Source organism: Mauremys reevesii, linkage group 4 (genome assembly GCF_016161935.1).
Source record: "Mauremys reevesii isolate NIE-2019 linkage group 4, ASM1616193v1, whole genome shotgun sequence".
NCBI lineage: Eukaryota > Metazoa > Chordata > Testudines > Geoemydidae > Mauremys > Mauremys reevesii.
The window spans coordinates 137,143,884-137,169,374 of record NC_052626.1 but is presented as its reverse complement, the minus strand read 5'-3'; the positions used below and the strand labels follow the sequence as shown (position 1 = coordinate 137,169,374).

General features: G+C 44.3%; 1 protein-coding gene and 1 long non-coding RNA gene across 10 annotated transcripts in view; one reads left to right on the top strand and one right to left on the bottom strand.

The window, feature by feature from the left end:
- Positions 1 to 16,852, bottom strand: part of RAP1A (RAP1A, member of RAS oncogene family) — a 71,263-nt gene extending 54,411 nt beyond the window's left edge. For 2 of the 6 annotated variants that reach the window (XM_039536267.1, XM_039536270.1), the window contains exons 1-3: positions 16,744 to 16,852; positions 14,130 to 14,172; positions 13,071 to 13,146 (exon numbers count right to left, since the gene is read on the bottom strand). The gene's annotated coding sequence lies outside the window, so the exon portion shown is untranslated. The remainder of the gene's footprint in view (positions 1 to 13,070; positions 13,147 to 14,129; positions 14,173 to 16,743) is intronic. The other 4 variants (XM_039536271.1, XM_039536268.1, XM_039536272.1 and 1 more) reach the window with 4 other exon arrangements.
- A 7,775-nt stretch (positions 16,853 to 24,627) lies between these two features.
- LOC120405198 overlaps positions 24,628 to 25,491 on the top strand; it is a 37,170-nt gene continuing 36,306 nt past the window's right edge. For 2 of the 4 annotated variants that reach the window (XR_005598428.1, XR_005598426.1), the window contains exon 1: positions 24,628 to 24,734. This is a non-coding gene — a long non-coding RNA (uncharacterized LOC120405198). The remainder of the gene's footprint in view (positions 24,735 to 25,491) is intronic. The other 2 variants (XR_005598429.1, XR_005598425.1) reach the window with 1 other exon arrangement.

Here is a 25,491-nt window from a genome sequence, read left to right as displayed (position 1 = left end):
AAAAACAAAAATGTAGTGCTAAAATAAATCTATTCCTAATCAAAGATGCACCTCAAAGTTCTTTCACTAAGTAGCAAGAGCAACACTGAGACTTCACAGGAGTCTGACTTGCAGTAAATTAATTACTCCATAGAAAAATAGCAGTTTTAATAACTTCACTTTATTGCAAGTGAGAGCATCTAATATGCCTGCTAAATCCTTTATTATTCATCTCTCTCATTTAGTATTATTCCCCAGAGCCTGAGGAGAAAACCACACACACACACTTCATTCTAGTACTAAAAGGCACTGACAACTCATACACAAGTTCACTGAATAGGTTGTTAAAACATCAAAATACCAATATCTACATTGAGCATAAAAAGCTCGGTTTTCCCCTGAAACTCTCAAAAAGCAGTGCAAAATTTGTCTTAATTACTTGTTGAGTACAGTGTTCCAAAATCTTTCAAGTCTGCTTTTAAACTACTTATTTTGCTCATAGCACAAAGAACTATGGAAGCTTTAGTTAAAACTCAAATACATCCTCTTCATAAAGGGCTTTGGTAATAGAAGACTACCCATCACCCTGTATCTGTGAATCAGTACAACACTCATGCATGTTGAGGGGATAGCCAGGCACAGTGTGAGCAGGTGGTACCTAACTCCCTCACATAGCTCGACTGCACCTCCATTCTTGAGAGCCAACACCCATGATATTCCAATCTTGGGCCTTTCTCTAGCAGACACTGCCAACTGTGTGGTAGCAATCGCGAGAGATGCAGGAATGAAGGCTAGGAGGCGACCAAGTTTATTTTTGCTTGTAAACTAAACCTCACACAGCTCTCTATACAGTGGCATGAATTGGAAAGTTTAACTCGAGTTTATATTTTGTACAGGGCACGCGGCCATGTTTTCACAGGGGCCTGGCTTTATTTGGCACACACAGTTTAGGCTGGCCTCAGTCACATGTGAAATGTTCATAAACCTAAGTGAAGTAAATGTCTCTAAATTGCCTACCTTCCCACAAATGATACTGGCAACACCCTCAAGCAAAATATTTGCCACTGTAGAGCACCAGGATTACTTTAACCCCTAAATTAACTAAGATCTTCTTTTATATAAGTAAAGGCTACACAGAGCAGGTGGTTCCACACTTGACAGTATGACAACATTTTTACAGCACTTTTGCAAAGATCTGATTAAAAGAGGATATACAGATGGGGAAACGAAGGAATTGAGATGTTAAGTGACTGTCTCAAGATCACACAGTGAGTCAGTGGCAGGGGGGGACCACCACCAAAGACAGTTTTGCCCTTTAAAGCATACTACCTCACTGCACTACCAAGCAAGTGACCTAGGTTCTATTTTAAGGTTGGTCTCTTGCTTTCTTGGGCCAAGCCCTGCTATCTTTACCCAGGAAAGACTCCCAGTGACTTTAGAGAGAATTTTGTCTGAAGATTAGACCATTAGCTTTGGTTTGCAAGGACTGAAAGCATTGCTGGGAAAAAAATACTAGCTCACAGGGAGAAAAAGGGTGCTAAATCACTCTGTACTTACCTCTCTGGCCAGTCTTGGAACCACATTGCCAGACTAGAGTTGGCTGGAAAACTGGTGGGTGGGTGGGTGGGTGTGAGTGAGAGAGAGAGAGAAAACAAACTCTCTCTGATAATTTTAACTGAAGGAATATTCAAGTCTTTGACAGCTCTATGATGGATTCTGAGGAGAATCGCATTCAGTCTTTCTTGGGCAGCAGAAGGTCCTACAACACAGGCCTTGGATGTTCATAAAAAAGGGGTACCATTACTTTCACGCTGTGAGTTTTAGACCTCTTGCCAGATTCTCTTAAAGATTTAAAATCTTTCCAAAGCTGACAGGCTTAAGTGGACAAAACAACCTTGGCAGTTCACCCCTAAAACTTCTTAGGGAAATTAAATTTGGCACCCATCCTCAAAAAGGAAAAAAAGCTTCCTATAGTTTAACACAGTTTTGTAGAGTCAGTTTTAGCGTCTAAAAAGATCATGACTCATTTCAACAGAAACAGCTGTTCAAAAAAAAAAATCTTATAGGCAACCTGGTTTCAAACAAGGACACTGAGTTTAACATAGAGGAAAGAGACGGCATCAATTATCATACCTGGTGCATTGATTAGATGATGTAAGCAGCAATGGCACTGATCCAGAAATACTCCCCTAGATGGAATTAAAAACCATCTCCAATAATGACACTTGCAGAAGTAATTTCAAGAGAGGTTACATATGACTGAGGCAGACAAAAGCCAAAAAAGGAAAAAAATAAAAGTCTTTAAGTGATAAACCACAAGCAACTAAAAAAGGAAATTTCACCAGTTTTAGTATTGGAGATTCTTGCTGCATTCCAAAAAAGTTCACAGCTTAAAATGCTTGTTCAACATATGCCCTGGAGATGCTCAGTTTTGTACACCTATCAGTCCCATAGAACACATAAGATTTTAATTTGTGTGTTAATTGTCAGAGCCTACAATAGCCTTAATTTGCACGGCTATTAGGAGACCTTTTAATCTTCCCCACTAAACATTCAAAATTAAAAACTTCCATTAAATAATATTTTCTTGAATCACTATACAAGTCCAACATTGTAATCTGAGACACTGTGTACCACATAGTTTTGAAAAGGATTTTTCAACCCTCAAGCCATAGGGATGCAGTTCATTCTACAACTAGCTTGGCAATAAAATTATAACATCAACCACAATAAAACAAAGTTTCAGGCTTCAAGCTCTACGTCAGGGGTTCTCAAACGGGGGTCGGGACCCCTCAGGGGGTTGCGAGGTTATTACATGTGGGGTTGCGAGCTGTCAGCCTCCACCCCAAACACCGCATTGCCTCCAGCATTTATAATGGTGTTAAATATATAACCAAGTGTTTTTAAATTTATAAAGGGGGAGGGGGTCACACTCAGAGGCTTGCTGTGTGATGAGGTAGCGCCCAGAGGCCCTGATGTCCTCTAATGTCATAGCAACAAAGAATCCTGCAACATATATACATGCAGCACATGAGTAGCATAGAGCTTTTAGTGGTTCTTACCCCACTCTTGCAGACAGACACTCTTCTGGCTCCAAAACCAAAAGCTCATGCGCTGCTGCTACTGTGTCTATATATTAACACTGCACACTTTCTTGCTTTTACAGATCCAGACTAACACGGCTACCCCTCTGATACTCTAATGTCATGTTCAGCTCTTCTACAAATTACAAAGCTCAACTAATTTTAGTATTAAATTGACTTGTGCTTCATTTTACATTTATAGTCAACTTTAAGCAATCCAGTACGTGCAACAGAGACAGGCTATAAAACACAGAAGTTGCAGGACAAAGAAAGCTATGTGCCATCAGCTTCTGCACCATTCTGAGACAGCACCTTAGACTAGAGCATGAACACAAGCCTTCAGAGAGGTTTAAAGGAGATTCCCAAAAGTGGGGTTTTTTTATGCTACATATGGACTGTAATAACCCAACTCGAGATGTCTTATGATAAGAGCCTGGTTATTTGCATAAATGTTCCATGTGAGCATGCAGTCTGGGCCAGCTACTACCTGCAGCTTTAATCTGACATATTATTTTCCAATTATTTCCAATCATAATTAATTTCAAAACAAAGCCACAACCCAAAACATCCAAAACCATATTTATTTATTTATATGTATCTACACATACCTTCAGGCTTAGTAACCAAGAAGAATATTCAAGACATGACATTAATGGATCAAGTTCCATGGTTACCATTTTAAAGTGTCCCTGACAAGGCTTGAAAGTAAAGCTAAATTGCACTACATATAACCTTACACAGAGGACTATTTTGCCTTTAAACTATCACGTGCACTTTCACTTCATAGTAGGGGGTATATATATATATATAAAAGGATGTCAGTTGTTTGTAATGAAAGGGTTTTTCTGACTAGCCTCTCCTTAAAACTCCAAATGCATTCACATTAGAGAAGAGAATGCTATAAAAAGAGGCACAAGAAGTGCCCATTTGAACACCAACTGAAGTCAATTCAATAAATCTAGCTCAACTCCTCCTCTTCCCACACAGGCCTTTCCAATTTTGTCAACAGTCCACTGTAAGCTCTATTTTCAAGTAATTTGTCAAAAAAAGGTACATGATACTGTCCAGGTCAACTATAGAAAACAGCAGAGCTCTCACCACAGCCTGATTTCCTGAAGTGCTGAGTACCCACAACTGGGTGAAGTGAATGAGAGCTGTGGGTGTTCAGAGCCTCTGAAAAATCAGGCTCTGTAGCAATTAGAACACAACCAATATTGCAATTTCAATGACAAATACACATGTTCTAATACTGAAGATATTCAGCATGGGTGATATCTTTGGATCCAACAAATATTTTAACAAAAAATAAACATTCCAACAAGCCTCTAATCTGCGGTTTCAGCCACTCAAATTAAATGCAAGCGGTCTGTTCTCCTGTAGTGCTCTCACAAGCAGCAAAGTTATGCAATGTGGCTGATTGACAAACACAGTAACTGCTACTAGGTGTAACAAATTGCCAGAATGTTGTCTCCTTCAACAGCATTTGACAAAACAGTAACAGTTACCTACTAGTCACTTACTCGTTCCAGTCCCTCAACACACATATTAAACACTGAAGCTGCATACACATCCAACTGTCCCATTTAAAATGATGTAATTAAATTTATCTGCTTCAGTCATATTATATCCATCACTGTGATCCTTTCAGCACCTTGCCCCCTTTTTGGAGCATGAAATGCAGGTAACAAGAATGACTTCGTTAACATGGGACCATGTTTGCCAAGTATTAGCTTCTGCAGGGAAGTTCTCAAAGTGCGTCTGGCAATTGGTTAAGGATTTAACCATAGCTGCTGTCCTCAAATGCACCAGAAAACGTAAAAGACAACAACAGTTTTAAAAAATGATACAATTATGCTAACACATAGGGCATTAACTACAAGATAACAGAGCTGAAACTCCTGTAAGGCAATATAAGCTCTGCTTATTGAAAAAAACAAATGAGCAGGCCCCAAACTAAACATGTACGCCAAGTGCTCACATGAGGATAGCATAATATAAACACCTAGACAGACTCTATAAGGGAAATCCAATTTACATCCCAATAAAGGACTGAGTAGTACAAGAACTAGTCTTAAAAAACTTCTTTTCTCTTTTAGTAGTGTCCTCTTATCAAAGAAGTGACAGTAAGACAACACGCTATTATTGCTCAGAGCAACATCACATAGCATCTGTACACAGAAATGTTTCACTATAGTCTAGGAAAAGGCATAATAAAGGCCTAATAATAATAATTGGTTTATTTGTGCTGCCTTCAATCCAAGGACCTCAGAGTTTTTACACACTGAATTAAGCCTTGAAACAGACTTGAGAGGCAGAAATACACAGAGGTCACAGTTCACCTAATGTAAAGCACCACTGAAGGCCTCACTTAATTAGGCTAAGCAGCTTGCACCTTTAGTTGCAAAAATGATTTAGCAACGCTTCATTTTAACGTATTAAAAAAAATTGTAAATTACATGCATCGGAATAATGATTAGAGAAGTCTGTCATTAACCAGCTCTCTGGTTAATGGAGTAATTCTTTGCAGTGCAGGTTTTATTTAAGTGTCAGAGATTCAAAATGTCACTTTTCAAAAAACACACAAACAAAAAAACAGATTAGGCTCTCATTTATATCAGTGCCAATCTGGAGTCACTCCACTGACTTCAGGTAAGAACTGAACTTGACCTCAGTTGAAAACTGACTTCAGTGGAGGCACTCTGAATTTACACAGTAAACAAAACAGAATTTGGCTTTAGATTTTAAAAGTACCTGTATGTAGTCAAATTCATTTTTAGAAAGCAAAGGTCAAAGTCAATTAATGTATGTACAGATAATCTTGCCCTCATCCTATACAAAGAGTCAATATTTTAAATCTGACCATGGTGCTCACCTTAACACCATGATGAGTAGTCTAAAAACCTAGAAAGATGAAATAATCTAGGCATAGTAGATAGAACATTAACTCAAAGGATAGGACTGACCCAATAAATAGGCAGACTACTCTGTGGTGTTATTGGGACATGAAAGGCACAAGTTTCTCTGCAAGTTTTGTACCTCGTTTAGTTACAAAACCTAATGTTACGGTAATAGAAGCTGACAAGGAATGTATATCCCATTCCCCCACCCCCCAATGTTTTCAGTCTGTTCACTCTGCATTTGACAGCATTGTGTGTGTAGTTCTTTTTCCACTGTTTCCACAGCACATTCTGCTTCTCCCTAGCTGCAAAGACCATTAGAGCTAAACCAAACTAAAATGATAACTGACCAAAAATTAACCACCCTTCCACATCTGCCCTTAACCCACCCACACAATTTCAAAATTAGACTTAAAGGTAAACAAACTGTTTCTGTCAAACCAGTGCAAGTTACACAGGCTCCTCCCTGAAAAGCCTACCCACCCATAGCCTCTTTTTGTTAAACGCATTAGCTAGAGTGTGTCAGATAGCCTTTACTACCATGGTGGTATGTAGGGAAAGTCAGTCTCTCAGAAATCAAGGTCTGACCCATTTAAAGATGTGATAGTTTAAATCTATCATTTTATACTGCATCTGGAAATGAACAGGAATTAGAACCTGAAACACAGGTATTAGGTGCTTCAGCAAGAAAGATCAGTTACCAGTAGGTGGTCAGCTATACCCTAGAACAGGTGAAAGTTTCACCCCCACCTTCTATTCAACCTCCTCCCTCCCCTCCAAAAAAACGAGTTTAGAGAACGGGCAATAATTAACCAGATTATCAGAGTCACAGGGAAGCTGGGACAGTCCTCTAATAATGGGCCTGTTATCTCTCTCTAAGGTTTTATCAACCACCAGAGACATGGACCCAACTCAAAAGTGGTAACTTGGGGTCCCCGTGCCCCACCACTATAATAATACCAATTGAGAGCCAAGCAGAGAAGACCCTGCTCTCCACAGAAGCTAAAAGCTCAGTCTGATCTAATTGATCTTACCCTCAATGTACAACAAAGGTTCCTCATGGTAAGCAATGCTCTGCTACCAAAGACTGCAGTCAGCAACCTTTCACCAAACTATCCACCATTCAATATAAAGCCACAGATCAGAACTTTCTGGATGAGATGGTGGAAGCAAAGTCTCAGTTTTTCATCCTAAACAGTCACAGCATGAGATTAACAGAAATGTTGCAAAGTGTTTTCATAAACCTGTGATATGGGAACAACAAAATAGATCACCTACCCTGACGGGAGAGGTGCAGCCCAACCTCAGTATCCAGGAGGCAGTGGTTAGTCTATGAGAAAGGTCTGGCCTCCTACCCATTATAAAACAACACTCTTCAGCTAGATGGAGTCAACCAGCAACTATGAAAGTCCTATGGTGGTCATGGCAGCCATAACAAGATACTAAATAGTTTTACGCTGTTTGAATAAACTGAAAATGTAAGATGTATGGCCTAAATTTTCAAATTAACTAGTGATTTTTGGGTGACCAACTTTAAACGCCTCATTTTAAGAGGGTGGGTGCTGAGCATTCACTGTAAAAAATCAGGCCACTGGAAGATGTCTCCATTTGGGCACCCAAAATCACTAGTCACTTTTGATGTTTAATTGGAGTGAGGAGAGCTAGAGAAGAAAGCAATTTTTCAAGCATCCACAGCTGTCTGGAGATTTTTAATAAGATGCTTTTCAGAGTCTACCTTGACCATCCATGTATGAACTCCTTTAATGACTTGTCAAATATGCTCAATTTCCAATACTGCACGGTAAACTGGTTTTAATGTCATTAGCTATCTGCTTTATCTACCAAATCAGGTTTAGTATGAAAGAATTTTTAGCACATGCCAGGCAATGTACCAAGTTGCCAGCTATACCCCCTCAGAACCATTACTCTATAACAAATCTCATCTGACCTTTGAGGATTCTCTGTTGTGGCCTGCTTAGACACTTATTAAGAAAAGCATGATCAAATCAATTCAGAACATATTCATCTGGGGCCTTACAGCTTAGATTAATGCCATTTAATCTTGTAGCTTTTTTCGAACACTGGCGATTCTCTATGAAACAGAATTGAGACAACATGATTTATATACTATAACCAGGTTTTATCCCAAAAGCCTTACATTACAACAACCAATACTATTTGGACTAGTAAACATGACATTTAACATAGTACCTGTGGAAGCAGCATATTACATGTCCCTTTATAAGAATCACAACTTTTTTTTTTAAGAAACCTAAATTGATCAGACAGACACAACCTATATGTTGCTAGAGGAAAGGAGAGTTAGAAAATAACCTTTATAGAATAGAGAAGTTAATATCAAACTATAGAAAGTAATCCCCTTTGTATAATTCATGAAGGATGAACTAAGCAAATCTAATTAGGAAGGACAGACTAGGACATGTTCATGGACATCTTCACAGTTTTTACTGAGCACAGTGGTTTTCCACAGCATGGCTGAAGTGGGGCATCGGGCCTATATTATTAAGGTAACTTCAATGGAACTACATCAGGAATAAATTTGGTTTGTCTCAAGTCTTGGAGTCTAAGTCCAGAGATGATGTAGAAATGGTAGTTCCCTGCCAAAGTGCCTCCATCCACAGACATCTAGGATTTTCCATAGGAACTCATGTTAGTATTCCAAGGAGGAGTGGAAAAGAAACAGCCCCAAAATGAAGGAGTAGGGGGATCTTTAGGACCAAAACTGGGCACAAAGCCAAGTTCAGATCTGAGAACCTCCACTTAAATTGTAAGGGAGTAGTCACCAGAAGAACAAACCTCAAGTGAATATTTTATGTTTTCCTCTAATTAAAATAATTTGGATGTTGTTTAATTTACAAGCTTTGAGCATCAAATGAGTAATCATTTCTGCAGTAACTTGCTTATATGCCCAAGGATACTTTTATTTTTCTTCCAAAATTAACCCTGAAACACATGAAATGATCTAGACATTCTAACAGCCATTATTTCAACTTAAAATTGATACGATGACACGCTGGCAAATCTAATAGATGTGCAATAAGGTTACTTCTTTTAGTTTGTCCCCTAAACTAAAAAATTCTAAATTTATTGAAAGTAAAAATTCAGCAAGATAAGAAAAAGGAACTTAACTCTATGACTAATGACAACTTCTGTTTTTGTACAAGAGTGAAGAAGGGGAAACAAGTTTATTTCTAATTGTATTGATTTTAGAAATCAACTATGATTGAAAACACTTTACACACAAATTAAGTCCCTTCTGTTGGGCTGATCTAGTCAAAATCATAGGGATTTATCATTAGTGTGTGTCATATGTACATGATTGAAAAATTCATCTTGCATGTTTTATGCTCTATTTGAAATACAGTGAACTTCACTATATTTGCAGTTAGCAGCAGAAAGCATATTACATTTTCAATCATATCCAATATCAGCAAAAAGCTGATAATGCTATAATCCCCTTTCCATGGTAAAGAGACCCTTCTTTCTTTGTCCGCACTGCACTCACTGTAAGAGGAAATAGTACAAACTCATTTGAAGTGTGGGCTTTGAGGACATTAATTGGCACTCTAGAGCCAACATGGTAGTTTAGCAAATTAATTAAATATTCCCAAAGGTTGGTTGCCACCCACATGGGCTATGGCAATAAATACATAAAAATAAAAAACCTAACCTCTCTGTGGATGGCATCTGAACATAGGAAGATTGGGTCAAACAAGGTACCCAGGTAAGATTCAATTTTCTTTCCAACTTCTGACACCCTGACTTATGGGATCTGGTTGGTTGCGGGGGAATATGTCTGGTCTACACTATACACACAATATAAGGCAGCTTATGTCAACTTAACTCAGTAAGCATCTACACTAAAATGTCACTCCCACCAATGTAACTTGCCCACTACATTGACTTAACTCCACCTCCTCGAGAGGCATAGCACTTAGGTGGACATAGTTAGGGCAACACAGTGTCAGTGTAGACACTGCATTGCTTACATTGCCTGTTGCTGCCTTTCAGAAGCTGTCCCACAAAGCCCCACACTGACAGTTAAATCGGTGCAAGTGCTCCTAGTGAGGCTATGCACTGCCAATACAAGGAGTGTGGTGTGGACATGCAAAAGCAATTTAATTACTGCAGTGGCTAGAAGTAGACTTAACTTCGTAGTGTTGATTTGCCCAAGGAGTCGTGTTTCTAGGATCAGAAGCTTTCACAAGTTATGTACAGTTGGCTAATTAAACCAAAAGTTGACTAAGGCACTGAGCACTCTTCTAAAAAGAAGGTTTCACTAGAGTTGTGCTTTTTTCTTAGCCTTCTGTTAAATAATGATAAACACTTCAATTAAGCTAAACCATACGAACATAAACATCATGAGTTTACTCTGCAGTTGTCCAAATGCATTCTTAATAATAAAATACCTATCTCACTGCCAGATCAGCTCAACACTAAAAACGTAACTGTTGCTCATCAAGAACACTTGCAACTGCTGTATAAACTTATGTGAACATAGGCTACTAATCAAGTTGTCTTCAACAGAAGGAAAAGAAAAAACTTTAATCAGAGTGAAAAAAAAATCAGTATCTATCTCACAGCTTACTATAAAGGGATACTCTTGGAGGAATTCTGTGCCACTGCGCATGCGCAGAATTTATGTTCCCTACAGATTTCTTTGCTTCTCCACAGAAAAATGACTTTCTGAAGGAGAAGCAAAGGGAAGCCACAAGAACAATTATGCGACCCTCCCCAGCAGTATGTTTCGGGGGCCCAGGGCAGCTGGAAGAAAAGTAAATCACTGTGTAGCAGGCGGCGGGACTGGGGAAGACCCAGTTAGTGGCTCCTACCCTGCCCCAGGCTCAGCTGCTAGTCCCGACTGGGCGGACAGGACTTTCTCTTCCTTTGCACAGCATCCGGGGCCGAGTCAGACCCACCCCCAGATTTTTCCCTCACCTGAAGGAAGCTCTACAACCCCCTCCCCCCCCCCCGCGCTTTCTGCACCCATCGCTCCTCAGCTGCAGGGGGCAGGAGCCCTGTACAAGGATCTGCTTCCCCATCCGCCCAACCCCGTGCCTCCAGACCCCCACACCGAGCCTCACCTCACTGAACTCAGAACCCCTCCTGATGAGCCCCACTCCCCCATAACCAACCAGACGAGCTACCCACACCCAGATCCCCACCATGCCCCAAACAGCTGCATCTGGACCCCCCCACTGAGTCCCCCACACCCATACCCCCCGCCGAGATCTCTTCCCCCTATACCCGGACCCCCCACACTGAGCTCCAACCACCTGGACCCCTCTGCAGAGTCCCATTACCATTGCACCCAGAACCCCTCCCCAACAAGCCCCTGTGCATCCAGATCCCCCCATATCCAGATCCCCCACTGAGCTACCCGCACCCAGATTGCCCCACACAGAAACCTCTCAACCTACACCTGAATCCCCCCAAACTAAGCCCCTCCACACTTGGATCCTGCCTTGCTGAGCCAGCCTGGTGCACCTGGCACAGAGGGGCGGGGCCTGGGGTATTTCTGGGGCAGGCCCGGTCTTTGCGCTGTGTCAGGTTTGGGTGCAGCCTCACAGCTGAGTCCATGCACAGTGATCTCCCTCCTCTGTGCAGCCAGTGGCCTGTGCTCCCCAATGCCATGGTGGCGCCTCCACACTTATTTGACAAATAAAATTTGCAAAATTTTAAAATACTGTGCATAGAATTTTTATTTTTTGGCACAGAATGCCCTCAGGAGTAAGAGAGTCTTCAAAGAACTGCACTCTAATGAGAAGAAAGAAAAAAAAAACCAACAAGCTTCCCTTTACAAACTAAAGTAGGCCTACAATGGAAAAACAACCATCTATCCAGACACAACCCTGGGACTGGTTGAATCAGGTTACCTGTCTCCAAAGTCCACTTCTATTAGAACTAAGTACACAAAGTCACCAAAAGTGCCTAAGGAAAATTGAGGTTCATACCATCTCACATTAGAAAGTGCAAGGACATGCATAAAATTATATATTAAAAATAATAATCTAAAACCACTATTTCTACAGTTCCAGTACTGCAATCAGATCCACCAGTGGACCCTTGCACCCATGCAGAGGGCTCCATATGGCACATGATGCTACCTACAGCGATCTGATTGCAGGACTGGGGAACAATTTTGAGTTCTAAGTAGGCACCTCTGCAAACAGTATCCCAAACATATGGAGTAAAGATTTAAACTTTAAATATGTTCAAAAGATTCACTTCCTGCATCACTAAAAATAGATACATATTCCTTAAAACCAAGACACTATGATTTTTCTTTTAAAAAATAATTAAATTGATGGTTGATAATGTTGTATAAAACTACAGACAAGTTAAGTAATCTGGAAAAGAGAGACTATTTATAGATCCATTAAAAAAATATATGTAAAATTGCACTGAATGAATTTATTCTCCAGATAACACAGCAAGTCCTCTATGTGGACATAGTACAGGACAGAAGTAATACTATGATATATCAGTACATACTAAATTTTAGATTTCATTATGCATGAAGACTGTGTTTCAATGTACTGTTAAAACTTAGATATTATCGTATGCTCACATGTTATATTAATGCCATCTAACTAAATTTCAATTCTTTAATTATATCTGCAATGCCATCCTCATATTAGGTGAAGACGCATCAAACATATCACAAAATAGTCTACATATATCTCTATATTTGAAGCCTTTGGTTTCAATTCTAAACCATTCTGACATATTGTGTAAACACCAGTCTCTAAATGAAAACATTAACATGTCACTGAAACTACATTGTGCTAATAAATTATGCCCTGTTCAGCCTGTATTCCTCTCTAAAATCTTACCAAAAGATACCTGACCTAAATTCCACCAAACTGAAGCCAAGAGACATGATTAAATATTGTGTGTTTGGTTTAATTTGAGCCCTCAAACCCAATATAACCTTTGCTCTTCAAATACCAAGTGGGTCTACTAATCTAGCAAAGTTTTTGCATTTTATGTAACCCCTAGGTTAGTTCAGTTACAAGCTTTTAGATTTAGCTATCCTAAATTTATAAACCCCGTGAGAAATAGCTATGAAAATAAAAGGATAACTCACTTCACTGTTGAGGATCTTAGTTTGATGGAACACCAATATTCCCCTTGTCCCCGTGTGTCCCGCTTTGATGAAAATACTGTGTATGAAAACAGATTATTTTTAGACTCAGTATGTGAAAGCACAGTACTTCCTGTCTCAGCTCCACCTTAAAAACTACACATACATTCTCTTTTTGATTTCTGCAGCCAGTATTTCATAACCCCTGCTATCAAATGCAATGGAGGGGATGTCGAAGGGACAAGGTGTTAGAAACCTGAAATGTCAATTCCCTAGTTCATAACTCAGCACAAAAAAAGTTTGGTTAAAATACACTATCGCTCTTAGGCAATCAGGGCATATTAAAACGACGGCATTTTTATCTGTCACAGCTATGAATAGACTAAAATATTTTTATTTATAACACTGATCTTTTCCATAGCAACAGGATGTGAACATGGCATTCCCAGTGTAATGAAGTCACTATAGCAACATGATAATGATGTCAGAATAATCAGAAAGTATTTCATACTTAGGAGATGGTGTGCCACACTAGCTGTGTATAAATTAAAAAGTTAGATACTGTAGAATCCAGCCTGTTCTGCTTTAAATTTCTCTTTCACTTAAAACTCACAGAAACAGCATTAAGGTATAGAGTGTTTGATTATTACTATCTGTTTCTTAGTGACTTCAGTCCTTATTGTCTCACAATTTCAGAAACTTCCATACTAAACATATTTCACCTCTTGAGGAGTCTGCCATGGCCAATTGGATAAAGAATCAAGTGCTATTCCATTAACAAAGGAGAATTTTTTCAAAATATTACACACCAAATCAGGGCAGTTCACAATTCAACCCTGGTCTTCCTCAAAGAACACAATGAGTTAGATTATTTGATGCTGTTAAATTCAAAACACATTTGGTGCCACATTTTAGACTACGAACAATACACAAAGCCAAAATTACAAACTACCACTCTGGTTAAAAGCAATTTAATAAATACAAACACAAACAAGAAGTTGTGGTACCATATTTACAGATGATTGAAAATGAACAAATTTTTAAAAATCTGGTTTTCATTACCTGTGGTGTTTGTTTACTGTTTGCAGTTCATTCCAATATATGACTAGAACAATGAAAATAGACAAGTCAGCTTCATTTTTGTTTCTAGTCAGTTTCAATTTCTGGTTCAGACATTAACACAAGACTGCAATGCTTGGTTACAAACATTGCAAAGAAAGATTTAAACTCAAACTCAAAATGATCAGCAATTAAGTTTAAAAAATATATATACTGGCAACATAAATATAGCTATGAGGTTTTGTCAAATTTCCTAAACACAAAAAAACCCACAAAATTTTGAGCTAAACAGTGTGCCTTTCACCATGAATAATTTCTGCAGTTCAATGAACGGGGAAAAATTAAATTTGATGGTGTCTGGAGGCAGATAAGTTTTTCTATGGAATACTACTGGAAAGACTACCCTATTGGTAATTCTTGTGGTAGTCAACTCCCTATTTTAAAAGTTTTAGAGTGATGTAGATGATTTATTGGGCATGGGTTGTTTTACATTATGTGATGTTTAAAAGTTTCAGTGCCGAGCAGAGGTACATTCTATGTACATGCCAAAGTTAACCAAGAAAAAATTCAGAAAGACTCCTACAAGTCAGAATGTAGCTATCAATAATGAAAGCAGCTCTTGAAATATATACTTTGATGTTATATACTACCCAGACTTGGAGGGCTGTAACTTACAAAATCGAAACAACCTCGTTCACCCTCACATTTAAATAGAAGACTGGCAGAAGGCAAGGAGAGAAGACGATCCCTCCTAGAGTGACACCTTCAGAAAAGTGGCAATGTAATAAAATGTTTGAAAATAGGAAGCACTATAAAGACACAACCATGCAAATGAAAGATGATCCTCTTTTCCCCTTTCACCCACTGCCCAAAATAGCAATCCAAAGCTAGCTTGTTGCTCTGAATGCCTTGATAATTCAGGTAACATTTGTTTTGTTTTTTATTTTGATTTAGGGCTGCAGAAAACTTTAAACTCAAGTTGGAGAACAGTATCAGAGAGGTAGCCGTTGGAGAACAGTTTACAAACTGTCTCAATGGCCCTTCCCAAACTTTCCTCTTCAAAGTCAGGGAGTAGGAACAGGAAAATAAACACTCAGAATCTAACATTCAGACACCCAAATCCAAGTATCATCCACCCCAAATAGATCTTTCCCACACAGACCACCTAAGCCTTGTCTCACATATTAGCCTCAAGTTATCTTCAAAGACAAGGGATGAGAGAACTACAACAGCCTTTTATGTCCCCTTGCAATGTCTTTGGAAGCAGTGAGATGGCCTGCTCCCCTTCAACTTGGGTTCCTTGGCTCCCTCTTCACTTTGAGCTGTAAAGCCTCTCTAGGACTGACAGACACCCCAGACTGCATGGACCACAAGAGAACTGCAGGATTTTCTCAGGCCCAATTATACAATCTGGGGAGAGTTTCTGCTACTGCAACACTGAACGCACCAGAACTGAAAAGGCAACAGGAAGCAGTAAAGAGTCCAGGAGCCAGACAACTTCACTCCCTCCTTCCTCCACACACCCCAAAATAGGGAAGTGCAGCATCCTTGGCGTCTGATTGTCCCCACATCTGGGGGGCTGAGAGACGCTGGGGAATTCCTGGTTTCACTTCCACCATTACTATGGCTAGCATGCATTAGGTGGGTCTAGGAGGTGTGGGAGAGTGGTTGATGGCAGCAACTCAAGGAATGCACTAAACTACCCTGCTAGCTCCCATGTGTGGCATGGGCACTGCCAACAGGAGGTCAGGCCATCCCAAATATGCCTGATGCCAGCCAAGTTCAGATCCAACAAGGCAGATGCATGCCCCATGCCTCGCGCAGGAAATCACAATAGAACCGTTTTTATGGGAGGAGAGAGAGAACCGCTGCCTGGCAGTGCTGCCAGCCCAGGAACACCCTGGGGGCAGTGCCCATGCCACCCCATCCTTTCTTCCTCGAGTCAGTGCCCCCCGCACATCCCTGCCCCGCTTCCTAGAGCCAAAGCCTGCCCATCGTGCGGGGAGCAGCGCCTGTCCCAAGCGCCCCCTTCACCCTGGGGGGGGGTCACTGTGCCCCCTTCACCCTGGGGGGGGGGGTCACTGTGCCCCCTTCACCCTGGGGGGGGTCACTGTGCCCCCTTCACCCTGGGGGGGGTCACTGTGCCCATTCCCTGCCTCCCTGGGCCCTTGATTTTACCCTTGGGGTAGGAACCCCGGGCCCTGACTCACACTCCCTTCCCCCTGCAGGGCTGGGGGAGGACACAAGTTAGTGCCCCCCCCGGGAAAGGTCAGTGCCCTCTTTATCCCTCACTCCCAGCGGCCCCGGGGGGGGTCCCTGAATCCCCCCCCGGGGCAGTGCCCCCCAGTTAGCCTGGGCTGAGTAATGAACCCCCGGGCCCCTCACATGCCCCCTTCCCCAGGGGTCCCACGGACTCACCCCACTTTACCCCCGGGGCTCATCAACCTCCCCCCGGCTGGGGGCAGGACCCCTGGTATCCCGCACCCCCGGCTGTCCCTGACCTCCCCGGGCACCCCCCTGCCTGGGGGCCCGGCCCCGCTCCGGGGAGCCGGGACTCGCGGCCCTTCCCCGCGGAGCGCCCCGAGCAGGCCCGGCCCGGCGCCGCCGCCCCACTCACCCGCCGCCGGTGCCCGCCGGGCCGCCTCCTTCCGCCCGCCGCCTGCGCTCGCCTGCTCCGCTCGGGGCTCGGCTGCTGTGCGCGGCGGCGCCGCGTCCGCTCCGCCCCGCCCCCTTCCTCCTCCCCGCCCCCGGCCCGGCGCCCGGCAGCGGCCTGGGAGGAGCCCGCGGGGCGGGCCCGAGACAGCCGGGAGGAGCGGGGCGCTGGGAGCCGGGGCCGGGGGAGCTGGAGGGGTTGGGGGCTGGGTGGGGGGTCCTGGGCTACGGGGGAGGGGCTCTGGAGGGGTTGGGGGTCCTGGGCTATGAGGAGGGGATCTGGAGGGGTCCTGGGGGGCCTGGGCTATGGGGGAGGGGATCTGGAGGGGTTGGGGCTGGGGGTCCTGGGCTATGAGGGAGGGGATCTGGAGGGGTTGGGGGTCCTGGGCTATGGGGAGGGGATCTGGAGGGGTTGGGGGCTGTTGGAGGGTCCTGGGCTATGAGGAGGATCTGGAGGGGTTGGGGTCCTGGGCTATGGGGAGGGGATCTGGAGGTTGGGGGCTGTTGGAGGGTCCTGGGCTATGAGGAGGGGATCTGGAGGGGTTGGGGGTCCTGGGCTACGGGGAGGGGGCTCTAGGGGCTGTTGGAGAGGTCCTGAGCTATGGGGAGAGGATCTGGAGGGGAGGGGGCTGTTGGAGGGGTCCTGGGCTATGAGGGGAGGGGATCTGGAGGGGTTGGGGGTCCTGGGCTATGGGGGAGGGGGATCTGGAGGGGTTGGGGGCTGTGTGAGGGGTCCTGGGCTATGAGGGGAGGGGATCTGGAGGGGTTGGGGGGGTCCTGGGCTATGGGGGAGGGAATCTGGCGGGGTTGGGGTCTGTGTGAGGGGTCCTGGGCTATGGGGGGTGGGGATCTGGAGGGGTTGGGGGGTCCTGGGCTATGGGGGAGGAGATCTGGAGGGGAGGGGGGCTGTTGGAGGGATCCTGGGCTATGGGGGAGCGGATCTGGAGGGGAGGGGGGCTGTTGGAGGGATCCTGGGCTATGGGGGAGCAGATCTGGAGGGGAGGGGGGCTGGTGGAGGGATCCTGGGCTATGGGGCTTGCATGTTTTTTGGTGGTGGTGGTGGGACTACTCCTGTGCTTAAGTGCTTTGCTTTATCAAGCCCATGTGCTGAGCAACTCGCAGGACGAAGCCTCACCTACCTAGGAGTAGCCTGGGAAGAGCAGAATGTATCTATTGAGCATGATAAACTAGGTTTTAGCTATGCCTTCCACTTGTTGGGTGTGAAATTCACTCCCATGTGCCGGGCTAGCTCAGAGCACCCAGGACCCTGTTGGAGTGGTGCGCAGAACTTGTGCTGGCCCTCTGCAGAGAGGTGAATTTCATCCATGATTCGGTAGAAGACAAGTAGGATTTTATCAGCAGCGAGAGGGCAATCCTAAGAATATTTTCTTCTTCTATTGTGTCCTGGGGCCCACAGCCCAATTATTCTGCTAGTGCTAGGCATCATACTTTTTATTTCAGCCTGATTCAAACCTAGAAACTCTTCTCAGCTTCAAGCATGGATTTTTTGGATAATATAAGGCAGTGGTTCTCAAACTTTTGTACTGATGACCTCTTTCACACAGCAAGCCTATGAGTGTGACCCCCTTATAAAGTAAAAACACATTTTTTAAATATTTAACACTATTATAAATGCTGGAGGCGAAGTGGAGTTTGGGGTGGAGGCTGACAGCTCGCAACCCCCCACAAAATAACTTTGCGACCTCCAAGGGGTCAGGACCCCCAGTTTGAGAACCCCCGATAAGGTGTTCATTGTGTGCACATCATTGTTAAATGACAAACTGCAATTTCATTTGCTTTTCATACATAAATTTGCTGATCTCTTTCAAAATTCTTTCAACTTATGATGACTTAATAATCTATTTTGTCACACAATCAGGAATAGACCTGGCAAGCCAAACATAGCTGCTAGGCCGGGATAAATTTACAGACAGAAAAAATCATATCAATTTATTTTGGACCAGGGTGTAAGCCATTTAATTTTAATGCCATTGCTCAGGTTTAATAAATATAATATCAGGAGAGTATGAAATTACTCAAAGTTCAAGAGTATTATTGGAATTACTGTAGCATCACAGTATAATCATTAAATGTTGTGTTATAAACAGCACTTTACACTGAGAGATTGTCAGGCTCCAAAACAATGTAAATATTTACATGGAGTTTACTAAACTTCCAGTTTAGTTGAACTAGTTTTTAAGCCCCAGTTCTGTTAGTATATTAAACTCTCAATTGATTAGATTGTTTTGGATGTGCTGCCTGGTTCTGTTCTTTATTGTTATTTTTTCTTGTACATCACCCAAAAATGCATCACTCCTTACATTACAAGATAAATTGCACATAGTTCCTAACTTAGAGAGTTTACACTCCTTTCACTCAGGATGTAACCAGGGAAACAAGCAAATTTTTTTTTTTTTTAATTTTTTTATTTTTTTTAGAACAGCACTTTATTGCAGACACAGGGCAGATACTACTTCTTCTTGGAGACACCGACGGTTCTGCCTTGGCTGGGGGTTCTGCTGGCAAAGTCACAGCTCACACTATAAGATGACATTGTTACTTGTTTTTCAACAAAGGCATGTGGCTCGGCATAGTTATAAAATAATGTAAATAAATATGTCTCACAAATGTCTCGGTGAAATTCACCCTCTGCAAAGGGTCAACTCAAGGCCTATTTAAGGTTGAAATCTTACGTGGGACTTGAATGGGAAACAGGACTTTCACAGGGTGAATTTCATCCTAGTAAAGCAAGAATGTGGTTGACCCACTTCATATGGTTCCCTTGGTAGAAGTAGATCTTAATGAGGAGTGGGTAATGGCACTCAGTCTTGCTTTGGTTCTCCTTTTAGGCCTGTCTACTTCCAGATCTCATGCTGGTACAACAAACATGTTCTGCTGAACTAGATTCATCCATGGTATAACTCCTGGCTTCCCCATACAACAGCAGATAGGAAAGTATTTAAATAACAAAAACAATCGTCATGAAACTAACATGACATTTGCTACCATCTCATTGTTCATTTTCTATATTCTATCCCTTTCACCTACCCTTTGTCTGTCTTGTCTCTTTAGAGCAGTGGTAGTCAATAGGCAGACCATGGGCCACATCTGGACCTCCAGATGCTTTTGAATGGACCCCAAAATCATTTTATTTACTTATTATTTTTATTATTATTTTCTCTGGAGTCTGGACCTTCACTATACCTTGACCAAGAAATTTGGACCTTGACAAAAAATAATAGACTACCTTTGCTTTAGACTGTAAGCTCTTTGGGGTGAGGGCTGTGTCTTATTCTATGCTGTACCGTGCTTAGCACAGTAGGGGCCCATTCTTGATTGGACCCTACACACTACCATAATAAACATGCTCAATAATAATAGATGAATTTGGATCAGCCAGGGTTTTCTAAGGAGTGAACCAATGAATGCTGAGGAAAGGGACAAAGTAGCTGAGTGAGGACATCCCAATCAGCATGAGAAGACACAGATAAGGAAAGAAAAACACCCTCTCACTTATCATAGCAAACAATGTGTTGACAGTTAACAGTGCAGGGTGGGGTGTAACGTCTGCAGGAGGTATTGTGAAAGTGGCAATATATTGAAGAACTGGTGATATGATGTAAAGTTTTAAAAAATAAAAAATACATAATAGGATAGCATTAACATTGAAGAATGGGAATATATATTCTTTCATCTCTTCCTATTTTGTTGTATGTTGATACAGTCTGTTAGACTGTAAGCTTTTGGAAGGACTGGGTCTTATGTTATATGCAGAGAGAGTCTAATTCAAACCCCACTGGAGTCAAAGTAGAGAGTCTCATGTTCTGAGGGTTGTTAGACTTCTTCCCCAGTTCAATGCAACTTATAATTCATCTGTAAAATATAGGTTTGAATTTTGCTCAAGACAAGCTCAGATCTAAGATAAACCAGTTTTACAAATTATACAGAATGCCTGTTTTTGCCAATTTAAAGCTTTAAATGCCTCCAAAAGTAAAGCCATTCAGTCTGTCTGAATTTGAATGTTTAGCTCTCAGTGAGTGTTACTTAAAATGCATAGAGATCTTTCTATTGTTTTCAAGCACTGCTTTTTCTAATTACATAACCAGCTGTCAAGGGACATAACAAGAACCGCAGCCACTATCTCTGGAGATATTCCAGGTTAAGCTATACAAAGGACTCTCAGGCTGCTGTGAGAGGTGATGCTAAACTGCCCTGCAGCAGCTGCAAGCAGATAGAACTAGATGACGCATGGTCCTTCACTATGCCCCTCATTTGTCTATTCTGCTCCTGTTTCACTTCAGTGGATATTAGTAGGAGATTTGCATGAGGACTGATTATAAAATAGTAGTACTTTGCACTTACCATTGCCTTTCATCCAAAATGCTCTAACAGAGATGGGTACATATTATTAGTTTCATTTTAGAGCTGCAGAAAAGGAGAGGTTAAGTGACTTGCCCATAGGGAGGAGGGATAGTTCAGTGGTTTGAGCATTGACCTGCTAAACCCAGGGTTGTGAGTTCAATCCTTGAGGGGGCCACTTAGGGATCTGGGGCAAAAAAAAATTGGTCCTGCTAGTGTAGGCAGGGGGCTGGACTCAATGACCTTTCAAGGTCCCTTCCAGTTCTAGGAGATTGGTATATCTCCAACTATTACTTACTTTATTAGCCATACAACCAGTAGGTGGCAGGGAGAAGAATGGAATCCCGATGCCCTCCTCAACTCTAACTACTAGATGCAGGGGCGGCTCTAGGCACCAGCAAAACAAGCTGCTGCCTAGGGCGGCAAAATATAGGGGGCGGCAAAAGGCTGGGGCTGGGGCCCCAGCTCATCCTGCCGCTGCGAGCCGAGGAGCGGCCCGTCCCCTGCAGCCGGGCAGGGCCGCGCTACCGGCTCCGCTTGGGGGAGAGGGATGGCCCCTTACTGGTACCGCGGCCCTGCCTGACTGCAGAAGACGGGCCGCTCCTCCTCCGCTTGTTCCCCGGGTCCTAAACAGCCCGGCAGCAGCTTGGCTGGGGGGGCGGGGCTGAGCCCCGCCCCACTAAGAGCCACGTGGTCAGGGAGCAGGGCTACAAGCTCCGGGCCAAGCGGAGGCAGCTGAGCTGAGCCTGGAGCTTGCGGCCTCGCCCCCTCCCCACGAGGCTCTGAGCGGGGAAGAGCTCAGCCCCGTCTGGAGTCATGCGGCTGCCGCGCGGCGAGCCGGGGGTAAGCTGCCTGGGGTAAGCAGGGCAGGGGGGGGGGGGGGGGCACAGGTTCGGGGGGAGTCAGGGGCAGGAGGGGGCACAGGTTGGGGGCGGTCAGGGGACAGGGAAGGGGGTTGGATTGGGGGTCTCAGGAGGTGTTTGTCAGGCACCCCGACCCATTACCCCCAGGCCCAGCCCTGACCCCAGCTCCAAGACCAGCCCCTAGGACCTGGGCACCCCCGGCCCCATCCCCAGCTCCGAGCCCAGCCCAGACACCCCTCACCCCATTCCCCACAGACCTGACTCCCAGCTCTGAGCCCAGCCCCTCTGATCCAGACACCCCCTGACCCCATTCCCCACAGCCCTGACCCCAGCTCTGAGCCCAGCCCCTCTGATCCAGACACCCCCTCACCCCATTCCCCCACAGCCCTGACCCCAGCTCTGAGCCCAGCCCTTCTGATCCAGACACCTCCTGACCCCATTCCCCACAGCCCTGACCGCCAGCTCTGAGCCCAGCCCCTCTGAGCTGGGCACCCCCCTCACCCCATTCCCCTCACAGCTCTGACCCCCAGCTCTGAGCCCAGCCCATCTGATCCGGACACCCCTGACCCCACTGCCCTGACCCCCAGCTCTGAGCCCAGTAAAGCATTTAATGTTTTTAAATAATGTATTTGGTGTATTTTCAAATTATTACAAATTAATTTTCACTAGTTATTTTTTACATTTCCAAATACATGTTACTATAGTATTGCAACTTTTTTTTATGGAAGGGGCCCCCAAAATTGCTTTGCCCTGAATCCTCTGGGCGGCCCTACCCAGTGTGTGTGAGGAGCCGGGGAGGGAGGGAAACGGGGTCCCCTGGAGCCGAGCCCGGGCTGCGATGGTGGCGAGGGGCTCCTGCAGTGTGTGAGGAGGTGAGCGGCCGGCTGGGTTCGTCGGTGCTGAGCAGGTAGCCCCGCAGCCGGAGATCCTCGCCTTCCCTCCTGCCAGGGCTGGGCCAGGGCACCGTGAGGCTGAAGAGCAGCAGGTCCAGGGGGCTCTCCAGGTCTTTGGCCGCCAGCATGTCGAGGGTGAGGGCGGTGAGCACGAACTGATCCACCTTGGCCACCAGCAGTGCTGCGAAGCCCAGGGAGGGGGCCGTGTTCTTTGCGCCACCCCGTAGCCGTGCCGCCACCTGGAAGTACTCCCGCTCCGTGCTGCCCAGCAGCTCCACCCGCATGGGGACGGAGTCGCAGCTGGGCCAGGGCTCGGCTGCAGTGTGCTGGTAGCGGATCCCACATTTGGGGGGGAGGCCAGTGCTGGGGCAACAGGGGGTGTGAGTGGGGGGTACTGGTGGGCGGGGGGGGCTCATGTCGGGAGGGGGGGGCAGCCAAAAATTTTTTTGCTTGGGGCGGCAAAAAACCTAGAGCCGGCCCTGACTAGATGATACTGCTTTCTCTCACTCCTTCTCTCTGCAGTGGAGATCTATAGTGCAACAGAATTTTGCTTCTAGCTGCAATTCATGGGTTTTGATAATGATCTATAAAGCCCTATCATTTAGGGCTTGAATCTTAGCTACCTGCAATTCGTCTCTCTCTCTCTCTCTCCCTCCTTGTACCATCATGACAGATGAATCACTCTTGCTCACCGTCCCTCAATTTGTATGGCTCAAGGCAGGCTGTTCTCAGCAGAGGGCTCTCTGAATTCACTCCTTCTGTAGGTCTGACAAAGCGCAGACTAGCTAACCTTGAGGGCACTATTCAAAGACTATCTTTTTACTCAGGCTTTTGTCTGCGGGAGCTTAGTATGGAAGGAGCTGATGTCCTTAAGGAGAGCTCTGATTACAGGTTGGGGATGTTGCCTCTGAGTTTATTTATATTACTGTGGAATCTGTAAATGTAGGGAGTGTTCTTCTGACAGAAAATTACTGGCTGCATAAAGTCGAAAATAGGGGGCCGAATCCTGAAGCCCGCTGCTTACACAGGCAAACAGTCAATGAGAGTTGTGACTTTAACTGCTGTAAAGTCAATAGAGGTGAAATTCAGTCCTGTGCAGATAGCCAGGACAGGGGTGAGGCATGACTTAAATTCCCCTTATTCCCTTATTGGGACTTAATGGAATTGAAGTGCTACATGAACTTTGTGCTAGGCCTTGGCACAAGGGTGAATTTCACCTGAGGAGTTTCTCTATATAAACAAACAGTGCCCCTGATATCTATTCATCTGTTTCCTATCTGACTCAGCATTACTGATTCTTCCTTTATTGCCTCCTGTGAGTTATTCATTGTTATCTATTTCATATCCAGCATTTGGGATCATATTCTATGTTTCAAAACAATAAGGAGGGCTGAGGCGCTCAGGGCCTGATTCAGCAACCGGACCTGTTTAGCTTATGTTGCTGGGAAGGTTGATTTGGCCAAGTTTCTGCTGGTTTACATGGAACCTGACCAGATTGATTGCTGAGTCAGACCCTGCAGGTGTGTGATATCAGATCTGCTGGAATATGTTCTTTGGTAACAAAGCGATAAACTCTTTGAGAGAGAGAGAGAGAGAGAGAATGTAAGGCCAGTTCCAATGTCTATTGCAATTAATGGGAATTTTCTATTGCGTTCAGTGGGTGCTAGACTGGGGCCTTAGGTCTGGTAAGACGCACCATCCTGACATCTCTGGAAACTGATTCCCTCCATTTATCAGCAGAGCAGGTCTGGCAGGAGCAGCACAAGCCTCAATACATGGGGCCTGACTCACCACTATATTACTCCACTATCCCTTCTTGTGTGGTGGACGCTTGTTTGCTGGTAAGTAGACTGAGATGATCAGCTCGCAGTGATAAATATTGTAAACACACCCAGCACCTTTTTGAGATTGGCACATTCTCTAAATGAAAACAAATAAACTCATTGTGCACACACCACTGAGCAGCCATCCCCTGGTACCAACTTGCAGGCCTAGCTATCTTGGGCTGGATCTGAGCCAGCCTCCTTGACACAAAAGACTGATTTGCTGCTGCTTTGCAGTTTGTGTCACTACTTATACCCATGTAAAGATTGTGTAAAATGCTAACAAATCCGAGTGGTAGAGATTTACTGACACTGCAGCATGGGTGCTGCCACACCTCCTGGCTTGAAGTGGTTTCCATCAAATACACGGGTTACACTTTGGTTCAGCACCCCCACTATACAAATTTTTCCAGTGCTCCTGCTTTGCAGTGTACATGACAACACGAGCTGCAGGGCACAGAAAATCAAGCCTTCTATATCTTGTTACCCCAACCCTAAGCCTTCCAGTCCCTCAGGTGATGCTGAATTTGACAGTTTCATAAAGCATTGCAAACTATCTTCAATCTTATTTCTACAAAAGACCCGAGTTGTTGCACAAAATCTTATTTCCAACCAAATCCATCCCTGGTGTAAATCTACTGATGTCAGTGAGGTTACAGCAGGGATTGTTTGGCCTGCTATGCTTTGGGACTTGGCAGGAGTGAAAGACTAAATGCCAAACATGGTCATTCTGAGCACCTGCACTGGGCTTGAAACACATCACCTGTAAAGGCTG